The sequence below is a fragment of the Monodelphis domestica genome, chromosome 2 (assembly GCF_027887165.1).
Source record: "Monodelphis domestica isolate mMonDom1 chromosome 2, mMonDom1.pri, whole genome shotgun sequence".
In the NCBI taxonomy this organism is placed as follows: domain Eukaryota; kingdom Metazoa; phylum Chordata; class Mammalia; order Didelphimorphia; family Didelphidae; genus Monodelphis; species Monodelphis domestica.
The window spans coordinates 468,206,875-468,232,165 of record NC_077228.1 but is presented as its reverse complement, the minus strand read 5'-3'; the positions used below and the strand labels follow the sequence as shown (position 1 = coordinate 468,232,165).

Below are 25,291 nucleotides of genomic sequence, written 5' to 3'. Positions count from 1 at the left end.
GCCACCAAGATGGTGGAGCAGAAAGGGCCAGTCCTTTCCCGTAATCCAAAGAAGTCTTGAGGTTAATGTGCACCACTTGGAGAGCCCAAAGAAGAGCTCTGAGCCAGAAACAATCTCTTCTTTTAATTGAAAGGGCACTTTGCCTATTGCTGCTGTCATGGGGCAATGGAGGGTCAAGAAGCTACTCAGGGTTTCTATGGTCATACCAAAATGCCAAGTACTTTTGGCATTGGAACACCACATGACCAATTTGTTGCAGGTGACCTTCTATATTCAAGAAGTTCAGCATTCTATCAAGAAACAAACTATGCTGACTCTCATGCAGGTAGGATCAAAGGTGAGATTTAAACTCAGGTCCTCTCACTCTAGCACTAGGTCTCTTTTTCCAAAGCTTCTACTTGATCTACCAGGAAGGGCAACTCGTAGCATGTTCCCTGGGATAGACTATGTTACAAGACCACAAACTTCTCCATTTTGCTAAATCCTTTTATTTGTCCTATATTTGCTTCTTTCAATCTTCAAAGTGTACCCTCTATTTCTAATATTCTTGGCTTTGATGAATCCATCTGTTCCCCTCTATCTAGAAGCAGCAGGGAATATAGTAAGCAGAGCATTGGCCTTGGAGTCAGAAAACTGGACTTCAAAGGCCAGCCAAGACTCTTATTAGCTCTTTGACTGTATGCAACTTACTCAACTTCCCTAAATCCTAAATTTCTTAATTTCTAAAACAAGGATAATAGTATCATCTACTTCAGTTTCCTTCAAAGAAAATGCCATATAAATGTGAATTCCTATTCACACACATCAAAGAACCCCTGAGAAATATTTTTCCCTATGAAGTCCTCCCAGATTGGTCATGAGAGAAGCAATGCCTCCCCACTAAAAATGCATGGACCTCCTGAGTTTCCTTAAGTTGCTTACATATGCCCCTAATGCCCTCTTCCTTGGCAAATATAATAATGAAAGCATTTCCATTATCTACTCACATATTTGTTCAATATTTTTACTCTAGCATTTCTCACATCCTCTATATGTTCATCCTCATCAGTGTTATCTATTTGGCAATAGCTGGAAAGGGTGGAGTAATCCAAGTTTCCTGTAGTCCAGGAAGGGAAGAAACAAACTAGCAGATTTATCATCACAGAGATATGTGTAATCTTAAACCAATCATCCTTGCTGTGGTTGACCTAGGAGGCTAGATGACCTACCTTTATTTTACATCAGATATGGACCTCATTTCTAAGCATGCCCTCCCTCAATTTGGGTGATAGAACTTCATATATATATATATTCATGCCTAATTCCTACTTGGGGAAAAGGGAGATAGGGCAGAGTTTTGGTTTAATAGACTTTCAGCAAAGAAAGAAGGAACTAAGAATATTAGGAAAGAGACCAGATAAAAGATGGAGAAGTATTATGGGCACTATCACCAACGTGGAGCATGTTTCATTGCTGGCCCTCATATCTAATCCACAGTCCCACATCAGCATTTTAGGAATTGGAAGGGATCCAATCTCCTCATTTCACAGATGAAGAAACTATAAGGCTCCATGGGTTTATGTGGCTTGCCTACAGAGAAAGTATGTTTCAGAGCCTGCATTCCAAACAAGGTCCCTTGACTTCAAATTCAGTATTTTTTTCCCACTCTACCATTAAGGAAATTACAATATAGAACTCCCCCTTCCAGTGACCCTCAACTTTCCCTTTTATTGACCAAATTCCACAAAACCCTCCAACCCTGCTGGCCTTCAACTTTCAGACATAATACTCTCTCCTTAAAAAAAAAAACAAACAAAAAACTATGTCCCATCACTATCAGCAAGGAATCTGATATTAACCAGTAAATGTTTTACTTTTCTCGGGATCATAGAATTAGAGCGAGAAGAAACTTTAGGGACCATCTAGTTCAACCTCTCATTTTTCAGATGAAGAAACTGAAACCCAGGGAGTTTGCATGAAATAATCATAGATGATTTCTTAAGATGAGAGACAGACAGACAGACAGAGACAGAGGCAGAGACAGAGAGGGAGGGAGAGAGACAGACAGAAAGAGCCTTGTCTCTAATTATGAAATAGGAAGAAAATTCTTTTTCAAGAAATGTTAAACATCATTTAGTAAGTATAGAAGGTTTGGGGAGGTATTTGGGAGAGCCAAGTACTCTTTCTATCTTCCAAATCTCACTTCCTCCATCTCTTATCACAGACAACTGCCTGCTTCACCTATCTGTAGGGCTTTCCCTAGACACAAATAAATAATACTGTACTATGAAAGACTTTGCACAGTGCTTGATTATATGTTTAAGGAAGGCCTCCAGTAAGTTCTTGGCTGGCCACAGAGGTTGCCTGGGGCAGAAAGAGTCTGTCTGCCTTCACATGATACCCTAAAATGGGAGGGCCCCAAGATTCTTGCTCTCAGAAATACACAGGAAGGGTTCTACCCAGTGTGGGTTGTCGGAGCTCAAAAGTGAACAGATCTTTATATATCTTTCACTTTCTGAAACTTCTTTCTTTTTCATCCTTTTATAGTCATCGGTGCCAGCTTTCAGACTGGTAAACAAAGGGAGGTGCTTGAGGTCAAAAGGTGATGTGATCTCAATCTGAATTTACTGGCTGATCAGCAAGGATCCCTCATTATGATCAGGCTGAGCATGGGCACATCTGCAGGACTCCGTCACAGCCTGGGAGTGTTTCTCCAATTTGTAGGACTCTAAAGTTGAAATGAAGAGCCCTTACATGTCCTATTGGGCAAGCCATTACTTGGATGTGCCTCAGTTTCCTGACGGGTAAAATGAGGGTGCTAACCTGTGAAACATTTTTATACTCTAAAAAGTATGATCCATTGATATACATCAGGGATTCTTAACCTCTTTTGTGTCACCTTAATCCCTTTTGGTTATCTGGTGAAATCTATGGACCCTTTCTTATGAGAATGTTTTTAGATAATTGGAAGAAATAATGAATTTCAGATAGTAGTTAGGGAAAATAAAGATATAAATCTTTTCCCATCCAAGTGCTATGGCTTCTTCTGAAATCTAACCATAGCTCCTTTGGGCATCTGTTTAAAACAGTTTAAAAAACACCTGGCCTGAACTAACCTCATTTCAAAGATGAGAAAAATAAGGTTTAAAGGGGTACTGGGTAGTTAGTGACAGAGCTGGGATTCAAACCCACATCCTCTGGCGTCACCCCTGGCTATTGTATCACAGTTGCATCTTTAATTCAACACCACACATTGAATTCAAGCCAAGGTTTGACTTTTTCTTTGGAGATTTTTTTTCTTTTATGTTTGGTTTCCTGCTCAGAGGAGTTTTAGTCTATCTCACTGTGCAATGTACAGGTTCAGAAGAATAAGGCAAATATGAGATCTTTTCTACCGTTTATCCAATGACTTCACATTTCATAGCTTCTCTTCCCTAGTTCCACCAAATTTGAGATTCTAAGAAACTGGGGCCTAGTGGATTCAAAGTTCTGATTTGTGTGTGTGTCTATACCTATGTCTGTGTTTGTGTTGGGGTGCTGGGATAAGTCAGTGTTTATCTCTGTGCTATTGATGATCATTTTCATTTTGTGTGAAATATCAGCCCTGTAGAAATGCCTTATTTCCTTTTATATTCCAGGCTTTACTACATATCCTTTCCAATTATGTTTTAACTGTTCAGTAAACCCTGCTTCACCTAACCCCAATTTTCCTTTTTCTTTGTGAAAAAAAAAATTTGCTTTCTTCTGCTTATCTTCCAATTTGTGTGCTTCTCCATGCCCATGATGCTCCAGTCTCACCCCCTGAAGTACCTGGAAGCCCCTCCAGTGACCATGGGCTCTGATTGGTGAACTCCCACCTTACTCTACCCAGTTGCCACTTCAGATACTCACCTCCTTTGAGAATGGCTATTTCAGAATAGAATGATCATGTCAACATCATCATTTCTAGTAAGGACATGTCAAATGATTGTCCTCTTACCTCCAATCCATTCACTCTGATTTCCTTTTTCCAAAATGCTCCTTCCTGGCCAATATTCCCCTAAATGAACTGTGTTCAAGTATTAGTGAGTTCCTTATGTGGAGGAATTGTCTTCTTTGTATAATATGTCTGAGTGTGGCCCCATTATCTCAAAGCTAGTCCTACTACATCTTCCCCCTTGGAGCTCCAGGATGCCATGATGGTTGGAATGTCTCTTTTCTCTGTTGCCATTGACATGAGTCCCCAGTGGTTATAGTCTTCTCATTTGTAAGGAGCCAGTGATTATTGATTACCCTGATTCCATTTAGCCACTTACTAGATGAAACTTTTGGTAAGAAATACTTACTTCAAAGATATAGTAAAGACATTTTATAGAACATTTATTCTGATATCTCCAAGACATAGTCTCGTCTACATAGCTTCAGTCTCTGGTGGATAGGTTCAAAACTTAGCTCAGTTCTTACATAGCAAGAGTCCCAACAAGTTCACATCAATGATGGCATTGCTATTATATAAGAGCTTGCTTCAACTTTCATTGGTAGAGGTCCAGAAAATATATCCCAGAGGCCACTCCATGATCCTTAGGCATCGATGTTATTATGTTGGCTACAAAACCAAGCCTGGATTCCAGTTCCCAGATTCCTGTAGCTCACTCTCCCAACCAAGTAAAAGACTGCTCTCTGCACCTAGAAAAGAACAAACAAAAGAGCCAAAGACAGAGACCTATTTTGAGGGAATCCTATGGGTCTCAGAGGGAAAGAAAACCCTAAAGTCTCTTCTGACAGTATAACCTCTCACTGAAAGCTATAAGTGAAGAAGGTGTTGCATTCCCTTCTGACATAAAGGCAGCCAAGGGAAGAGAGAGCCCCTTTTTGAAGATGCCAACAATTTTGGCTATTCATTCAACAGAAAAACTATGTGATTAGCCAACTGAAACTAATTACAGAATAGCCACATGTGTCCCCTAATCTCTCTCCAAGGCACCTCATTAAATGTCATCATGATTCTGGGAAGTGGCTCCCTCCCATCCTCCATGTCGAGATTCCATCTGAGGCTCTCTGCACATGTACCAGATCCCGTTATGCTACTTGCTTATACTTGTTACTTGTATTCCCTGAATGTAGCTCGGTCTGTAGAACATGAAAAGTTCTGAATAAATGGTTTCTCATTTCATTCATTCTGTGATTTCTAGAGTTGAAAAGTCTACACATAACTATCTATCACTTTGATGGTAATGAATTAAGTCATCACTCTAGCTTTGAACTACCTGTTGTTCAGTTTATCACAGAAAAGAGTATTAGGTTCCTCTAGAGCCTCTGTCAGATTTCAGGGTATGTAAAAAGGGAGATTTTGAACCCTAGACTTCAATCCCCAGAATTTCTTGGTATTTCCCAGAATTCCCTATAATCTCACCTGAGTCTCCACATTGACAAGATCACAATTGGTATTTAACTGGCAGTAACGCTGCTCCCACAAACTCTTCTCTTCCATTGCAATGATGTAGCAAGTAAGCTAAGCGTGGGGATTTTGAATGGGCTAATGAACAATGGGCACATGGATTTTATTTTGTATCCTTGATTTCTAATAATCCTTAATAAACCTCATAAAATATAATATTTTTATTATTAGAGATATAATTTAAATTTTACAGTTAATGGCAACCACAAGATTGGACGAGAACTTCTCAATTTTTTTTTTTAAGATAGCCTAGATAATTTTTTTTTTTTTAAACCACATTTCTCTTGCCAAGACTCTTCTGATTCAGCTCACTCCTCCTGACCTTCTTGACCAAGATTGCTCACCTGGTCCCCACCCGGCTATAGCTGGATCAAAGGGCAGTCTTTTAGCGCCCTTTGTGCATAGTTCCAAATTGCCCTCCAGAATGGTTGGATCAATTCACAAATCCACCAGCAATGCATTAGTGTCCCCACTTTGCCACATCCCCTCCAGCATTCATTACTTTCCATAGCTGTCATGTTAGCCAATCTGCTAGGTGTGAGGTGATACCTCAGAGTTGTTTTGATTTGCATCTCTCTGATAATAAGAGATTTAGAGCATTTTTTCATGTGCTTATTAATGGTTTTGATTTCTTTGACTGAGAATTGCCTATTCATGTCCCTTGCCCATTTATTAATTGGAGAATGGCTTGATTTTTTGTACAATCGATTTAGTTCTTTGTAAATTTGAGTAATTAGACCTTTGTCAGAGGTTTTTGTTATGAAGATTGCTTCCCAGTTTGTTATTTCCCTTCTGATTTTGGTTACATTGGTTTTGTTTGTACAGAAACTTTAATTTGATGTAGTCAAAATTATTTATTTTACATTTTATGGCTCTTTCTAAGTCTTGCTTGGTTTTAAAATCTTTCCCTTCCCAAAGATCTGACATGTATACTATTCTGTGTTCACCTAATTTATTTATAGTTTCCTTTTTTATGTTCAGGTCATTCACTCATTCTGAGTTTATCTTGGTGTAGGGTGTGAGGTGTTGGTCCAAGCCTAATCTCTCCCACACTGTCTTCCAATTTTCCCAGCAGTTTTTATCGAATAGTGGATTTTTGTCCCAAAAGCTGGGATCTTTGGGTTTATCGTATACTGTCTTGCTGAGGTCATTTGCCCCAAGTCTATTCCACTGATCCTCCTTTCTGTCTCTTAGCCAGCACCAAATTGTTTTGATGACCGCTGCTTTGTAATAGAGTTTGAGATCTGGGACTGCAAGGCCACCTTCCAATCTAGATTTATTGATGAAGTTCTAGACCCAAATAAGTTTTACTTTGTTTAAAAATGTATTTGCCAAAGTTGAAAGATTTGCTACATCTATAAAAATTGTGACAAATATCCATCAGTTCATAGGGTTTGTTTTTTTTTTTTTGTCATGCAGCAACTTATATGAAATATGATAGTGGGTTTGTTTGCTATTTGCATTAAATGGGCTATTATAACTTTGGGGATTTTGATACTTTTTGAATGTGCATTACCTGTTGTACTACTATTCTTTATTAAAAAAAAAAACTGTTAATTTGTGAAATTCATTTGCTTGTACTCACAGTGGATCATGGCCAGGTCTGAAGAGGAAATGGATCTCATTTTTGGTGAGAAACCTTTATATTCTATATTTTCTTAGCTGACACAGTGTGCCAATGATTATAAGCTATATTTTTGAATTTTTAAAACTTTTATTATTATATTCTTCTTGCATGTACAATATACTATATCAGTTTTATTTTTTTCTCTCCTTTTTGTATTTGAAGGACATGTCACCAGTATTGAGATTTAAAAAAATTTTTTTTTATTTTGCAGTAATAAGTTTTAAATACATTTGCTCTAATATTAGTGCATGCCCAAAAAGCTTTTTACTATAAAAATGATGCCATTGATTGTTTAAAAAATTATGGAACTTTGCTTAATGATTCTGTCTGATTTCAGGACAAGAGAATACAAAAAGAGTCATTGTACAGTGCCAAAGAAGCACAAAACTAAACTCCATAGTGCCAATAAAGCACAAAGTCAAAGAGATCAACCAATCCTGATGAGGTTGATGAAAATTTTGAGCCATGACAAGAGGACTTGAATATGTTTGGGGTTCGAGGTTGTAGCTGTTAAACATGTATTAAAGGAGGGTCTTCCTTGTTCCACATTCTGCCAAGTATCTCAAATTTGGCTCCTACCTGGCTTCTATAATCTAGTCCCTTTTCTGTCTTTCATAATGTGGCAACTTTCTGTAGTCCTGGCTACTGATTAGGTAAATGCTTATATCATTTTAATTGGGCCCTGATTCAAGGACCTGTTATAGATTTATTTTTCCTTTACTTAGAATTACACATAAGACTTTGATAGTCTATATTTCATCCAGAAATTATCTTTTTTTACTTGGATTTTTTTTTATTTTTTTTATTTCTCTTCAAATTGATTCATATACCTTATAACTCAGTCATGCATCCCTAAATATTCCCTGTGTTTTTCAATCACCCTTTTCAGGGGGGAATGTATAATTATTATTATTTTAAATTGTGAAGTTTAAATTCCTTTTGAGAGAGAAATTTTAGGGTAAGAAACATACTACCTCTCTGAATCCAGAAAGTGAACTGTTTGGAGAAGACACCACGAAGATGCCTCCACAGACAACATGCTGCACCAGAAGATCCAGAGTGAACTTTGGGATGTGGTGATTTGGACTGTGCGGGGTTTGAATGCATTTGTTTTGTATGTATACTCTTATGCCAAAGGGGACTGACCCCTAACTGGCTTTTTGTCAATGGGCCTTAGCAATCATTGGTTTTGTTCTCTTTTTCTCTTATCCTCAAATTATTGTAATTGCATAGCTGGTATGTTTATAAGACATATAGGAGAGACTAGTCTTCCTCGGGCCTCAGGCCCCCCTGATTGTAAAATTGTAAAAAGGGATTTTTTGAACCCTAGACTTCAATCCCCAGAAGTCCTTGGTATTTCCCAGAATTCCCTATCTCACCTGAATCTCCACATTGATGAGATCACAATTGATATTTAACTGGCAATAACGCCACGCGTTCTTCTCTTCCATTGCAATGATGTAGCAAGTAAGCTAAGCGTGGGGATTTTAAATGGGCTAATGAACAATGGGCACATGGATTTTATTTTGTATCCTTGATTTCTAATAATCCTTAATAAACCTCATAAAATATAATATTTTTATTTTTTTAATTTTTTAATTTTTTTATATTTTATTTGATCATTTCCAAGCATTATTCATTAAAGACATAGATCATTTTCTTTTCCTCCCCCCTACCCCCCATAGCCGACGCGTATATCCACTGGGCATTACATGTTTTCTTGATTTGAACCCATTGCTTTGTTGATAATATTTGCATTAGAATGTTCATTTAGAGTCTCTCCTCTGTCATGTCCCCTCAACCGCTGTATTCAGGCATTTGCTTTTCCTCCGTTTTTCTACTCCCACAGTTTATCCTCTGCTTATGAATGGTGTTTTTTTCTCCTGGATCCCTGCAAGTTGTTCAGGGACATTACACCGCCCCTAATGGAGAAGTCCATTACGTTCGATTATACCACAGTGTATTAGTCTCTGTGTACAATGTTCTCCTGGTTCTGCTCCTCTCACTCTGCATCAATTCCTGGAGGTTGTTCCAGTCTCCATGGAACTCCTCCACTTTATTATTCCTTTTGGCACAATAGTATTCCATCACCAACATATACCACAATTTGCTCAGCCATTCCCCAATTGATGGGCATCCCCTCGTTTTCCAGTTTTGGGCCACCACAAAGAGCGCAGCTATGAATATTTTTGTACAAGTCTTTTTGTCCATTATCTCTTTGGGGTACAGACCCAGCAGTGCTATGGCTGGATCAAAGGGTAGACATTCTTTTATCGTCCTTTGGGCATAGTTCCAAATTGCCCTCCAGAATGGCTGGATCAGTTCACAACTCCACCAGCAATGAATTAATGTCCCTACTTTGCCACATCCCCTCCATCATTCATTACTTTCCTTTGCTGTTATGTTGGCCAATCTGCTAGGTGTGAGGTGTTACCTCAGAGTTGTTTTTATTTGCATCTCTCTGATTATAAGAGATTTAGAACACTTCTTCATCTGCTTATTAATAGTTTTGATTTCTTTATCTGAGAACTGCCTATCCATGTCCCTTGCCCATTTATCAATTGGAGAATGGCTTGATTTTTTGTACAATTGATTTAGCTCTTTATAAATTTGAGTAATTAAACCTTTGTCAGAGGTTTCTCTGAAGATTTTTTCCCAGTTTGTTGTTTCCCTTCTGATTTTAGTTACATTGGTTTTGTTTGTGCAAAAGCTTTTTAATTTGATGTAGTCAAAATTATTTATTTTACATTTTGTGATTCTTTCTATGTCTTACTTGGTTTTAAAGTCTTTCCCCTCCCTAAGGTCTGACAGGTATACTATTCTGTGTTTACCCAATTTACTTATGGTTTCCTTCTTTATGTTTAGGTCACTCACCCATTTTGAATTTATCTTGGTGTAGGGTGTGAGGTGTTGATCTATTCCTAGTCTCTCCCACACTGTCTTCCAATTTTCCCAGCAGTTTTTATCGAATAGTGGATTTTTGTCCCAAAAGCTGGGATCTTTGGGTTTATCGTATACTGTCTTGCTGAGGTCGCTTTCCCCCAATCTATTCCACTGATCTTCCTTTCTGTTTCTTAGCCAGTACCAAATTGTTTTGATAACTGCTGCTTTGTAATATAGTTTAAGGTCAGGGACTGCAAGGCCCCCATCATATGTGTTTTTTTTCATTATTTCCCTGGATATCCTTGATCTTTTGTTCTTCCAAATTAACTCTGTTATGTTTTTTTCTAAACCAGTGAAGAAGTATTTTGGTAATTCAATGGGTATGGCACTAAATAGATAGATAAGTTTGGGTAGGATGGTCATTTTTATTATATTGGTTCGTCCTATCCATGAGCAGTTAATGTTTTTCCAATTGCTCAAGAATATAATATTTTTATTAATAGAGACATAATTTAAATTTTACAGGTATTACCTTCTTAATTAAGAGAAAGCAGTGATTTTCTAACATAATGACCAGAGTGATAGAGCAAGCATTAGGAAATGTTGAGTTCAAGTTCTGCCTCAGATACTGAGTGTGTAACAATGAGCAATTCTCTTCTCTCAGCCTCAGTTTCCTCATATGTATAATAGGAATAATCATTGCTTCTACCTTAGAAGGTTGTTGTGGCAATCAGTATGACTAAATAAATAGCTAAGAAGCATCTGAAGCTTTGCAAAGTGCTTTTCATATATTATATCATATGATCCTTATTATAACTTGGGGGGGGGGGAGTAGGGGGCTACTGCTATGCCCAGTTTATAGATCAGGAAGCTAAGGCTAAGAGAGGTTGTGACTTGATCTTGGTCACACATCTATTGTCAGAGACAAGATTTCACCTCAGTTATTATTGTCTTGTCTTTCTATCCTGGAATTACCCCTATTCTGAGGTATCATTCTACTGATAGCCTGGCTAGACCAGTATTTCAGGAGAGCCCCAGTCCTAATTCACCTCATTCGTGACTCAATTTACTGGACTTCTCCTTGAAAGGGTTCCCCTTTATATATGCCTGGCACATCATAAAGTGCTTAATAAATGTTTCTCTCTCCCTGTCTCTCTGTCTCTGTCTGTGTGTGTGTATGTGTCACTCTGTCTCTTCCTCTGTCTCTATCCTCTCTCTGTCTATCTCTGTCTGACTCCTCTGTCTCTGTCTGTCTCTCTCTCTGTCTCTCTCTCTCATCTAAAGAAATAACCTATGGAATTCCAAGTCATACAGGATATGCTCTTTTTTGTCTAAGATGAAAACTAATAAAGGAAAAAAAACACAAAGAAATAGAGGCAGTCAGGGGCTTGAGGTCCCTTCTCAGGTTCACCTAAGCAATTATCAACGTAACCATCAATCAAAGGAACAAAATAAGTAAAGACAAACCAGCTTGACTATTGATCAAGCCCATTCTTTAACAAGGGGCCAGAGCACATTTGGCCCATTGGAAAGTGTCAGAGCACAAGCCCATCTCCTTCTTTGTTCCATGGGATATCTTATCAACATTTCATTATTGAGTAATGTGGTGGTAGGAGAGGGAAAAAGCTAGCATTAACCTGACACACTTAGAGATCAACTAAATAGGAAATTAAATAGGGATAAGTGGAGACCAATCCACAAAGAAAGGCCTTTTGGAAACGCTCCAGTTCACTCATGCTTTTCCTTCCCTATACCCTGATCCTTAAGACATGAATCATTTCACAACAATGAATCAGCTTCTTTTTCAAACATCACTCTTCGTCCTGATGGCTCAAGATAAATGCAGAGAAACAGTCTGGACACATATTTTGGAATGATTCAAAAAGAGCTGAGGCTCACATCCTCTGCCCCATTCTCAAACACACATTTACTTGTTTAGTTTTTGTTTTTTTTTTCCTTGTTGGATTTTTTTTTCCAGTGAAAGACTTTCCCCAGGTTTTAAAATTACTCACCCGTTATCTTTCTGAAAAGCCTGGCAGCATAAAGGACACATCAACAGTACTCCCACCTCCCAGCACCACAAGGGCATGATTGTGATCAGTGAATGAGCTGGTTTGCAGTGAACAGAAGCTGTAAGTAAAACTTCAAAGGGTCCCACTCTCTATAGCCAGCACTTTAGAGATTTGGGATTCCGGTAAATGTTACTTCTGCTTGCAGAATGTAACAGATCAGTGCAAATAAGGGGATGAGAATGGAGAGAGAAAAAGGAAAAACAGAAGAAAGGAAGAAAATATGAATGGAGAGAATGGGGAAATGAACTAACAATAACCCAAATTGAGGTCATCAAATCTGAATTTTTAAGAAACCCAAACAGAAAAAGGAGAAACAATTCCACCTGCAAAAATCCTGACAAAGCCAGGGAAGGGGAAGTGTTAAGCTGGTGCAAAGACAAGTTAAAACATAAAGAATATGTAATCTCCCACCGTTAGCAGTTTTTGCTGGTTGTTGATTTCTAGCCATTTCCTTGCCTTCTTTACCACCAGCAATGGCAGAATCCAAAATTAGCAGTCACCAGACCATTAGTCAGCATGTTTGAAGAGTGCCTCTAAAGGGTTATCAGGCTTTGGAAGAAGGAGTTCCCCATTTTTCCACTCAACACATTGTTTCTAAACTAATTATTAGACCCTGGAATTATCTTAGAAATGGAAGAGACTGGAGAGGCCATCTGGTCCAAACCCTTCATTTGACAGATGAAAATAATGAGACCTAGAGAGGGAAGTGACTGGCCCAAGTAAACAGAGGCAATAAACAGGAAAACTGGAATACAAACCTTCTGACTTCAAAACCAGTGCTCTTTCTTCACAAGGAAATTGTTATGGTCCTGGTACTGAATAGAAAGAGGAAAAAAAATGGAAGAAAAAGACCTTCAGAATCAGGAATTGGAGGTGCCCTTTTCCCATATATTCTTCACATGGATCCTTCACTACCTCTAAACTTTAGTTTAGACAAGGGAACAGAACATGAACACATTGGAAAGAATGGTTTGTACCAATTGTTCTTGCTATATTTTTTTCAATAAAATCTTTTCCTTAAAAAGCTAGTTGTTGATGGAGAGTATATTGATGAAGACTAGGTGACATTGCTAGAAAATCTAACCTCTCTGAATTATTCCTTGAAGCCCAGGGGGTTCAAATCTTATACTTGTTATATATATACTTGTTATGTGACCATGGGTAATCACTTAAGAATTCAGTTAAGATTTACTTAAGATTCAGTTTTCTCATTTTAAAAATAGAGATATCTCCCAAGGTTGAAATGAGGATGAAGGAAGAAGATGTTTGTATACCTCTTTGCCAATCTGAAAGTATTGTAGCAACACCAATTATGTCAGCTATGATGACTTAGGGGCCTTATTCTGGATTTATATTCACCTAAGAAGTCTGGTGGACCTCCAGGTGAAAAGCTCAATTCCAGAATTGTTGGATGTTTTTACTGGGGCAAAGAGTTTCCTCCCTGAAAATTCTTTACAATAAGAAAACCACAAGTGCAAACATACATAAAACATATATTTTACACATACATACATATGCATATGTATGTATACCATATGTATGTATACCACTGGGGGAAGGAATAAAAAGATAGAAGGAATCTCAAAGGGCATTTAGTTAGGGGCTTTTTATATGAGGAAACTGAGACCTAAAGAGTTAAAATGACTGGTTCAAGGTCACACAGCATATATGCAACAGAACTAACATTTTAACCCAAGATTTCTGAGTACAGATCCAGCACACTTTCCACCATAATGCATCACTAGTCTTTTGGAGCTTATACTATCATAGGGGAAACATAAATTTAAAAATCTTGGCTTAGGAAGGCACCTGAAGATTAATTTGTTCCAACTCATTTCCTATACAGTAAACCTTTCTATGACAAACACAGAAAGCATTCATCTAAACTTTACATGACAGCCTTTAGTGAGGCATCCAGCCCACCTAGGTTTAGCCCATCATTAGCAATTTTTAACAGAAATTGACCTCTCTACCATGTCCACTCATTCATTGCCTCCTGAAGTCAAATGGAAAAAGTACAATCTTTTTCCCTTGTGATAGCTCTTCAAATACTTAAAGACAGCCTTCATGGTCTCATGCCCTTGGTCTTTTCTTTCCAGCTTTAACACCACCAATTTTTAAAATTTGTCTTTGTAAGGCATAGCCTCGAGGCTTTTCACCATATTGGATCATTCTTAGCTAGATTCTCTAGAGCCTCTTTGGTGAAGCCATGGCACTCTTGCACAGCCCATACTCAGGGAGCTACTCTGTTCCCCCTTTTCCCAGCACCCAAGGACATTTTATGCATGCCCCAACCCTCTGTCCAGCCACCCAAAGCAAACACATTTCTCCCTCAACTCTCTTGGGTAATGGCGAGGGGCTCACAGACTGCTTGAATGTACCCTCCGGGCACTCAAATTGGGAAAAGATTCACCAACCCTACTCTAGAGCTTAACATATTTCTAAACATGTCATGCATAGAATGAAGTATAACTTCAGATATAGTCTGACCAAGGTGTAGTGGCTACTAACCTGGCCTCGAGACATACTGATCTGAGTTAAAATGTCATGGTAACTTCATTTGACAATCATTTGGAGAGGCAATTTGGTATTGGTGGATAATGTTCTAAAGATGGCATCAGGAAAATCTGATTTTAAATCACATCTCAGAACACTGGATGAGTCAATAAACTATTCTGTGCCTCACTTTCTTTTTCTGTTAAATAAGGGGATTGGACTTAATGATTTCTAAGATCCCTTCCAGCTCTCCATCTATGATTCTACAAGCTTATGGCAGATTATTCTTGTTGTTGCTTGATTTGAGTCATTTCCAACTCTTTGTGACCCCATTTGGGGGTTTCTTGGTGAAGATGGAGTGGTTTGCCATTTCATTTCCCAGCTCATTTTACAAATGAGGAAAATGAGGCAAATAAGATTAAATGATTTGCACAGGGTCACATAGCCAGTAAGTGTCTGAGGCCAGATTTTAACTCAGGAAAATGAGCCCAGCCATTCTATCCACTGCACTGCCTAGCTGCCCCCTTACAGATGCAAATCTCTAATATTCTGCTTCTCTTAATAAATACCACAATCACTTTCACTTTAGTGAAACTTATGGAGCTTGTAGTCCACAAAAAACCCATTTTTACGTGAATAATCAATAATTGTCTTCCTATCCAGTATACATGAAGTTGATTTTTGAACTCCATTGTAAGACTTTATTAAATTTCATCTTACTAGTTTTGTCTCTCCAATGTGACTTAAAAAAAAAACCCAAAACTTTTGAATCCTAATTATTATCCAACATTTGAAACTGGGACCTGCATGAAACACTGTCCAGTATTTCAGGATACTTTGCTAAGATTCTTTGAGGTTTATCTATTGAATAAAGAATCTCAAGACTGGCAGTTGATTCAGACTAAGAGGAGCTATAGGCATATAAGAGGAGCACTGATTTCTCCAATGAGTGGCCAACTCTAGGAGAACCTACAAGGTCAAGATATTAAGAAGCACCAAACATCTTAGTTCTATGGCAAACAGAGCTATGGCAAGGATGGATAATTACATTACAACACTCTTTAACAACAAACTGAACTTTTGAAAGGTGGTACTCTTTTTACTATTGCTTTCCGTAGTCTATCATTTTTTTCTCTTCATTCCCAAGGTCAGTTCAGACCTCCATCATCTCTCACCTGGACTACTATAATAGCCTCCTGATTGAACTTCTCACTTCCAGTCTCTCCTTCTGTAACATAGAGCCAATTCTCAAATAAAGAGTTAAGTGGATCTGTAGTCACATTGATTCAGGAGTTGTCTCTAACAATACAGATCTCAACCAATCTATTCTTGCCTTTCCTATATAATTAATGCTCATAGCAATCCACCCAATATGCTGAAGGTCTTTCATACTTTCCTCCACCATTATAAAGATGCTAGTGGAACACTCTAGCTCTCATCCTTGCCATGTGACTAGCCCCCTTTCTTTGTTCCTCATGCAATTACTTCAGGATATCTTTTACTCCTGTTTTTTGTTGTTTTTTTTTTAGTCAGAGTTCCTCATTGATTATGTACCATACATAGTCTACTTGTATTCACTATATACCTCTTTACTGACCTCTCTGTAATACTAAATTTCAATTCTTCAGACACATTGGTGATCCATGTCTCTTTGACTATAAAAGTCCTAGTTAATAATGTTAATATTAACAGGATAGACCTTTGCTTTCATGGCAAGCTTGGAATCAGTAGAAAAGCCTTTCAATTTCTCTTAAAATCAATATAATCCATTGCCCTCCAATTGTCCAACTCTGGGTCTAACTGGTTGTGCATCTGTAGTTTCTATGCCAGAAATACATATATCCTTAGGTCAAACTCTAGGGTGCCCATCCAAATATTCATTGAAATTGGGACAACAGACTTTCTTCATCCATTTGGTCTTTTCTTTATGAATGGATGAGCCAAACTCCTTTTAATGAAAACTAATCTTTTCCAGGGGGCTTTGCAGTATCCTGGGATTAATGATATCAGCACAGTACCAGTTGCAGAGGTGAGCCACTAGAAGACCTCATCATTCACAGGGAATAGCTCTTCAACCTTGAATCTGCACTGGATGTTCTCCCCCATCACAGCAGTAACACTTTTGGCAATTATACATCTCTCAGTTTCACAAGTCACCTGAGGTTTATTACCAGATAATCAATCAGCTGGGTTATTTTATTTTCATATTTTCTGTGGAATCCTGAATGATCTTGATGGATAGATGGGAGATGCCTTCTATTTTGTTCAGAAAATTCTGGAAAATCTTACAAGAATTGATATAAAGTGAAGAGAGCAGAACCAGAATAACATTGCACACAGTGACAGCAATATTTTCTGATGAACAACTGTGAATAACCTGATTATTCTCAGCAATGTAGCAATCCAAGACAATCTCAGAGACTCATGATGAAAAATAACATCTGTCCTCTGAGAAGGAACTGATGGAATCTGAATGCAAACTGAAACATATTATATTTCACTTTCTTTCTTTCTTCTTCTTTTTGTCTGAGATCTCTTTCACAAAATGACTAATATGGAAAGACATTTTACATGATTGCACATGTAAAATCTATATTAGGTTGCTTGCCATCTCAGGGAGAGGGAGGGGTGGGAGGAAGGGAGAGAAGAGGGTGGGAAATGTTAAGGGGTAAAATTAGGGGTTATTGACTGAATATATTATACTAGTGGGAGTGGTTGCCAGGGATTAATTCAATCTCAATAAAATGTTCAAGTCAGTTTGGTATTTTTTATGGTGGCTTAATTACAATAGAGGGAAGGAATTAAGAAGAAGAGAGAGAGAAAAGGGTATAAGTTTTTCTCCAGCCTAGCCTAAGCCAAGGGAAGTTCAGAGAACTCAGCCACGAGGCCTCCTCAGAAGATTAAAACTAGCTTGGCTTCCAGTCACAAGGTCTACTCCAAGATGAGGGGCCTCCTAAGAGGGTAGTGCTTTAGGAGGTAAAGGAAAGGAAGAATCAGCCTAACCACTCACCCAGGTCACTCAGGGAAGATGCCTCACCTAACCAACACTACAGAGCTTCTCCCAGTCAACCTCACCGGCAAACCGCAAATGCCAAAATGCCAAGATGCCCAGCATGCTGCCACAAGCCAAATGAGTCAGAGAGAGAGAGTCACATCTCCATGAGAGAGGCTAGAGAGAGGAAGTGACACAAAATACATAGACCGTTCTTTACATCACTTCCTGCATCTCACATGTACCAATGGTAGCTTAAGCTTGACTTAGGACAGCCTAGGGGATCTGTCAGTTGTTTCTTATTTGTCACTTGCTAGCACATGTCTGTTATGCCATCCTCCTCAACACTTAATCCTTAAGTAGGGGTGTATGCATTCCTGGTTGCTAGGATTTTAAAGAATAATTGGGGTGGAGAAAATCTAAAATTCACAGAAGGAGAAAAGTGTTTGGAACTCAAAATTTTAAAGAAAATGAATGTTAAAATTTGTTTTTCATGTAATTGGGGGGGAAATGAAATATTTTTTTAAAAAGAAAGATGTCTATTTTGTTCTATCCAATTAAATGCTTTTTCGTGGTCAGCAAATACTAAGCACAATAAGATCATCTATTATCTTTACATTTTTGGTTAGTGGTTAAGTGGTAAGATGGAGTCTTTTGTTGAATATAGTGTCCTATTGTTTGTTCCCTAGTGATATCCTGATCAAGGATGTCCTCAATTTATTTATAGATGATGCATAAACATTTTGTAAAGTTGAGAGAGTAGATATTTAGGCAAGTAATTATTGTTCCCTCAGACACCTTTTCCCATTCACATCTTTGGCACCTTCCCTTCCTTCAGAGTCTTTGAATATCTGTCCCTCAGCAGCCTCACAACTGTACTATATCCAGTTCAGATCTCTTCTCCATATACTTACTTGGCTGATTTTTCTTTGTTCTTTTTGCTACTATTTATTCTTCTTCCACAAACCATCTGGTATTAAAGTGTTTACAGCCCAGTTTTTGTGGTCCCATCATCCTTGATGGACTAAACAGTTCTTCAATAAAATAAATTTTGCAAATCTCCATTTTTCTTCTGTGAGTAGTCCTTCCATTTCTATCATTTTATATACTTAGGGAGACAAATATCAGTCCTGACACACAAGTCCAAGTTTGGAGGACATGACTTGACAAAGTTGAGAGGGTTAAATGTCCTGGGTACAACAAGAGAACTTACTGGTAACAGGGAGAGTTTTTGCATCCATAAAAATTGGCCACCAACAAGTGGACTGATCCAAACCTGGCTATTTTACCAACAGACACATCCTGGAAATTGTCTAGTCAGTTCAGAGGCTTAAGTGAAATATAAAATGTCTATTCATTGTAAGGGGTAAATTTAGGGGGTTTTGACTGAAATATAAATTTAGTTGTAAATCTAAAATTCACATCATAAATCACACAAAATGCTTAATGTTCTGATGAAGTTTAAGTGACATCTTTCTAGCAAATTGTGACTGCAGTTGCAAGTTGTTATCAAATCTTGTTTTCAGTTTGTTTTTGTCAAACATGCTATATAAGTGTGCTGTATGTAATATTACTTTTGTGTGTAGGAAACAGCTACCTGTCTCAAATCTGATTCATATCGTACATTGAATACCTTTTCAACTCTCCTTATAGGTAAGCCCTAAACATGATTCTAAGGCTAAGTTTTAAATAATTTGCCACTAGGGGTTCTGAGGTTAGACTTTAATAAGATAAAGATTATGGGAAAAATCAGCCTAACTCCTCTTTTAAAGGACACGCTCTCCCCATGACTGAGCCTGGTCAAAACCATAGGTATGGGCTCAGAGCAAAGGATTTTCTTAGTGTGGAAGTTAGTGCAACAGTACCTCCATATCCTATGGGACTAGCAGCCTATCTAAATTAGACATTTATTAGCAGACCTTGAGGTAGCTGCTACAGAAAAGGATAATTAATCTCAATGAGGATAAGTGAAATATACACACAGCTAATAATAATAATTGGTAATTTTTAGATAGCATTTTAAAGTTACAAAGCACTTTACAAATATTACCTCATTTAATCCTGACAAAACCCTAGAAGGTAGGTCCTTATTATGTCTATTTTACAGATAAGGAAACTGAGGCAGTTAGCAATGAGATGATTTATACAGGATCTTGCAGCTAGTAAATGTTAGGGGAAAGATTCAAACTGAGGTCTTCCTGACTCCAAGTCCAGAACTCTAGCTACTGAGCTACCTAGCTGCCTCTAATAAGTATTAAGAGTGGTATTTGAAATAAGGTCTTCCTCATTCCTGGGCAAGAACCAAATCCACTATGCCATCCCATCTCCCTGAATCTCATAAGCAAGTGAGAAAAGTTCACCATAAAGTGCCTACACTATAAAATACAAACCATATACAAGTTTTTCAATACCCCTAAAATGGAAATCAAACCATGTTTAGAATAAGGCAAGTACTTCCTAAATCCTCTAACTTTGGAGCAGTTTCTCAGCAAAGGCCTAAACTGTTTTATTTCTTCACTAAACTAGTCCCAAGTCACTCAAAGATGATTAAATCCTATCCTACCCTTTATAAAAAAAAAAAGTGACTATAACCTTATTTGCACAAAACTGGGACACAAAAGCCAGGGTTAATTTACTTTGGAATATTTTTCACTTCTCCGTGTTGCTCTAATCCTTATCTATTTCCTGTGTTTCCTAGGATTTTGAGGTAGAGGGGACCTCAGGGATCTTGGTAAATGTCCATAAGATTTCGTTTCCACTTGCTGGGAAAAGACTCTTCTCACTAGTCCTTTATGTTCTTTCAGCCTATGAAAGCACCAGTCTTTGTTGCCCGTCTCTGTACCCTCTGCGGGGCCTCTGCATTTTTCAGTAAGTGAAGTGAAAGGCAGTCCTTTGCCCTGGTTGTTAATGATTCCAAATGGGAGCCATGGAACACAAATGGTTCCCCAAACAGAGAGATTACTCAAATTTATAACTCCAGATTCCAAGAACTCCATTCTATTCTGTTTTTTTCCAAAATACAAATCACCAAATAACACCCATCCTCCCGCTGTATTCTTCTTCCCTCCATGGTACAGAAAATGAGCTCAGAGAAGGGCCACATCATTAACTCAGACAAGACTTTATAGCCCCTGACATAAGAGTCGATGCTATGGATTGCCTCCAAAAACACTGAAAAGTTCATGGAATGACCTAGAAAGAATGTTGAGAGTTTATAAGATGAAGAAAGCTTTGAAATCTTTCATGTGCCCAAGACAGCTTCATCAGAGGATATAATTGTTGTTTTCCTTCTTTCCTCAGCTGGATTCACTGGAGGGTGGTAAGGAATGCCTCTAAACAGAATGAAAGAGTTTCCACCCAAAAGATTATGTTCCCTTTATTTTGCTCAAAAGCAGATTTTTATACCAGTAACCAGCAAATTCTTATTTGGTAACAAAACCCGAAGCCTGGAGTTACAGCAGTAACGCACACCCAGAATCCAATGTGAATGGCAATTCTGTAAACCACTTAATAACAATACTCCCAGTGCCAGAACTCATTGGTAACATAACTGAGACACTGGATAGATACAACAGTGATGTTCCGAAATCTGCGTCAACAGCAGACGGGCTTTAGAAGAATTGGCCAGCCTATGATTTTTCAACCAAACTCATTTCCTGGGGAGTTTCCTTCCAACATTTGTTTAATCTCTCTGAAAGATCACTGAGTTTAATTCTATACATCAGACAGAAATGATAGACCAGAGCTCTGTTTCTTCTTAAAGCCGCTGACCATGACATACTGCCTCAATGAGAAGCCACCATGCAAAGTATTTAAACAACCACACTCAGAAATAAGTGCCTATGCTGCATGCTAAAGAGCCAGTCAGTTCTTCAGACGCCATGTTTAACATTGTCTAAAAAGAAGGTATTTCTTTGGAAAAGCTAATCTAGGCAACCAGATAATTTGTTCCATTTTATGTTTTTTTTTTTTGCAAAACAAACAGAAAATTGTGGCCAATTACGTTCTCTGGTGTATGTTTTAGACCACTGAGTCACCAACGTATCCTCCAAGAAACCAAGCCATGGAACAAACATAGGATAATCAAGAGAATCAAGAGACTTGGCTTCAGGTTTTTCTAGTGATGTCACTTCACCTGTCTTACATTATGGTTTACTCACAGATTGGAACTCAGTAATTATAAGGTCCCCTTCCAAGTCAAACATTCTATGAACTGAATGAACAAACCTTGATTAATTATTTCCTGTGTAAATCATACTGTCCTAGGCAATGGAGGGGAAATAAACTTTTGATAAGACACATGAATCCCTACAACCCAACCCTGCAATATTAATGCAGCAGAACAGAAAGGGCTTTGGGTAATATTATACCACTATTAAAAAAAAACAAAACAAAACCCTCTCTGGTAGAGAAGTTTCATAAAACCAGATCATTGTCTTGGTCTTTGTCTCTCTTTGTATCCCCTGTGTTTAGTACAGATTCTGATATATAGTGAGTGCTTGATAAATGTTTGTAGATTGACTAATTTGATTTTCCACTGTTCTTCCTTGTAATGTGTTCTTCCTGACTCCATCCATACTTCTCAGCTTTGGATCTTTGCTACCAACTCTTTTCTTCTCTCCTGACTAGCCTCATATTTTGCTACCTCCCTGAATTCTGACTCAGCATTGTATCCACTTTCCTCTCTATGATCAAATCTTTGATTGTTCTTTCTTTAGTATTTTTTTCCTTTAGGCATTGTTATTACCCCTTGAATAGCTGGAATACTTAGTCTTCTCTTCTGAAAATTTTCTATGAAAAGAATGAGTAGTTAATAACTTCCTTATTTGCCTTACTGATAATTTCATTTTTCAAAAAGTGAAGGAACCAGTAGGAAGAATTATATTCTGGCTACGATTCTCACCAGCAGAAAGGAATTGCTTGCTGGAATAGAAAGCCAGAAAATCGGTGGGGCAGAGGGTAGGTGTAACCATTTCTCCTAGAGTCTGTGAGAGAAAAGAAACTGGAATTTCAAGAACAAGCAGGCATATATCCTAGATTTTAGGAAAGCAGATTTTAAAGGTTCCAGAAAAAGGAAAGGTGGGATAAATACAATGGACTAAACTTCTACAAAAGAAATTAACCCAGGAGAGAAGTCAAGCTCTTAAGAATGAAACTAAAGAAGCAAAAGCAAATGTTTCCAAATAAGAGGAAAAAATGGGAGGTGTCTGAAGAGAACTATGTGGATGCCTATGGAACTCAACAACCAATTTAGAGATTAAAAAAAAGACACGCACCAAAATGAAAACAAAGGCAGGTGACAGAAGACAAATAGTAGAGCATAATATTGTCCTATAAAAAATAGTGTCTGGAATACTAAAGCTCTGGGTAAGCTGAGGCTGATAAAGGAGGCTAGGGACAACAAGGATTTGTTAAAGTTATAATGGATGAATAAAGGAGTACCCAAAAAGGAACAACACAACACTATACATGCATGATGACAACTGACAACAGAGAAAAGACAGAGATGCTCCATTTCTATTTGGCTGCATTTTCTCAGCTGAGAATGGCCATTGCACTTGAACTGATAGACCAAAAATCATTAATAGGGAATTGATTCCCAATATAATAATAAAGAAATAGTAAAAAAAAAAAAAACCCTAGCTCTCCTTGATGAATTTAAATGGAATGTTCTAATGCTATTGCCAGGGAACTGACCTGACCCTGTTACTGACAAGGCTGTAGACAAAATAGTCGCTCCGTTCCCTTAGGAGAGGATCTTAAATAGTGGTGGCAAGAAGATGAATATGGAATGTGAAGCACAGGTAGGGTCAGCTGTGTACAATTAACTGTATAATACATTCACAAGTGAGTGGCCTTAGTAAGGGAGGTCCAGATTTGAGAAGGTTAATTTCCCAAATTATGGTCTCTTTGGAGTGCACAGACCCAGGTGGATGGCAAGAAAATATTCAGAGTGAGTGTGAAATGTAGCAGATTCTGGGTCTAGGAAAACTAGATACACTAAGAAGGGAAGCTAGGCAGGAACTAGATTACAGATGCCTTTAAAATCTAGTCTTTATCCAGGTTTAGGACTTTGCGTTTCATTTTGGAGATCACAGAGGAGCTACTGAAAGGTATGGATCCAAGCACAAGGGACATGGCTAGATCTGGAATTTAGGAAGATTATTTTGACAAATGAATAAAGATTAGATTTTAAAGGAAGTGGGTAGGGTACCAATTATTAGGTTATGAAAATAATCAAATTGAGTGGTAATGGGGGCCTCAACTAGTGCTATAGTTATGTGAGCTGAGAGGAGGTGAATGATCTTTGTCTCCAATGAATAATGCTCGGAAATGACCAAATAAAATAATGTTTAAAAAAGGGGGGGGGGGGACTTCTACATGCATAACAAGTTTTTTTTTGTTGTTGTTTTTGTTTTTGTCTAAATCTGTGTTTTTTCTGGGTAGGTGGCTCTGGGGGAGAGGACTACCTCTCCCAATTTAGAACAGGACCTAATCTGCCATGTATATTCTTAGCATGTAGCATAGTGACTGAATGCAATGTTGTTGTCCAGTTGTTTCAGTCATGATTCTATTTGGGGTTTCTTGGCAAAGATCCTGCAGTGACCTTCTCCTAGATCATTTTACAGATGAGGAACTAAGGCCCACAGGGTTAAAATGATCTGTTCAGGGTTACACAACTAGTAAGTGTCTGAGGCCAGATTTGAACTTACAAAAATGACCCAGTTCTCTACTCATAGCACCATCTGTCTGCCCCAACAGAGAGTAGCCACTTAATAAATATTGATTGATTGTCAAGGGCACTGAGAAGTTGAGACTTGCCCAGGATCAAACAGCCATAAAGCATTATTTACATAATCTAACAATGACCAAAATGTGCTCATCTCAGCTTCACAACTGGCCCTCTCTCTGCTTTGCTACCCTGACTGCCTCTCACGAAAGTCTTATTTCCCCTTAAAAACCAGCAGCCCATAGATTTGCCCATGCTTTCTAAGTTCTCTTTTACTTCCCAGGACTTCTTTTATGACATCATTGGAGCCTGCAGGAACGAAGGAAATTGACTAATTAGCTCAGACTTCAAAACTCACTTTTTCCTGGATGACCAGATAAGGGAAGACAAATCATTTTCAGCTTATGTTGCCCAGAAATCGTCTCAAGACTGGACGTGATTTGCCCACAAAGGCAATCGATTCACAGCCCTGTTGTTGTGAGCTCTGCACTAGGAGGCTTCTAGACAAGGAAGAGAAACTAAGAACTATTTCTGCAGGTGGTCCCGTGAAGTTAGTTGGAGCAGAACAGCATGTGAACGCTAATCACTATTTCTGGCTTCAGCAGAGTAGCAGTAAAAAATTATTTATGGAAGAACATCCAAGCAAATAACATTTGATGTTTTTACAATTGGGTTAGTATGTCTTCTCTTATTATAGAAAGTGAGATTGTTGGTGACTTGAGGTTATTTTCCCTAAAGTGTCTAGACATCCCCAAGGGACATCACTGAAATCAGGAGTAAAAATGCTCCCCTTTAAGTACAAGAAGAGAGTATGTCTTGTCTTCCAGAGGCTGTTCTGAATGATGCACATTCTTGACTCTCTCTATTTATGAGATGGTTGATCCTCATGGATTTGTATGGGGTCAGTGCATTGTAGCAGCAGTCAAGAATTGCAGAATCTCAAAATTGGAAGGGACGTTAACATCCAGCCCAAAGCCAGGGGCTTTAAACCTTTTGCTGTTATTGTTTTGGACCCCTGTGGGTAGTCTAGTGAAGCCTACACACCCCTTCTCAAAATAAAAAATTTTAACAAAAT

The 25,291-nt window shown here is 38.2% G+C and overlaps 1 long non-coding RNA gene across 1 annotated transcript; it reads right to left on the bottom strand.

Annotated features, from left to right (window-relative positions):
• Positions 1-4,321: 4,321 nt before the first annotated feature.
• On the bottom strand, positions 4,322-24,723 carry LOC103099353 (uncharacterized). Its single transcript, XR_463270.2, has 3 exons — positions 24,575-24,723; positions 12,757-12,813; positions 4,322-4,644 (listed from the first exon to the last, which is right to left on the bottom strand). It is a non-coding gene; the product is annotated as an uncharacterized LOC103099353 (long non-coding RNA).
• Positions 24,724-25,291: the final 568 nt, after the last annotated feature.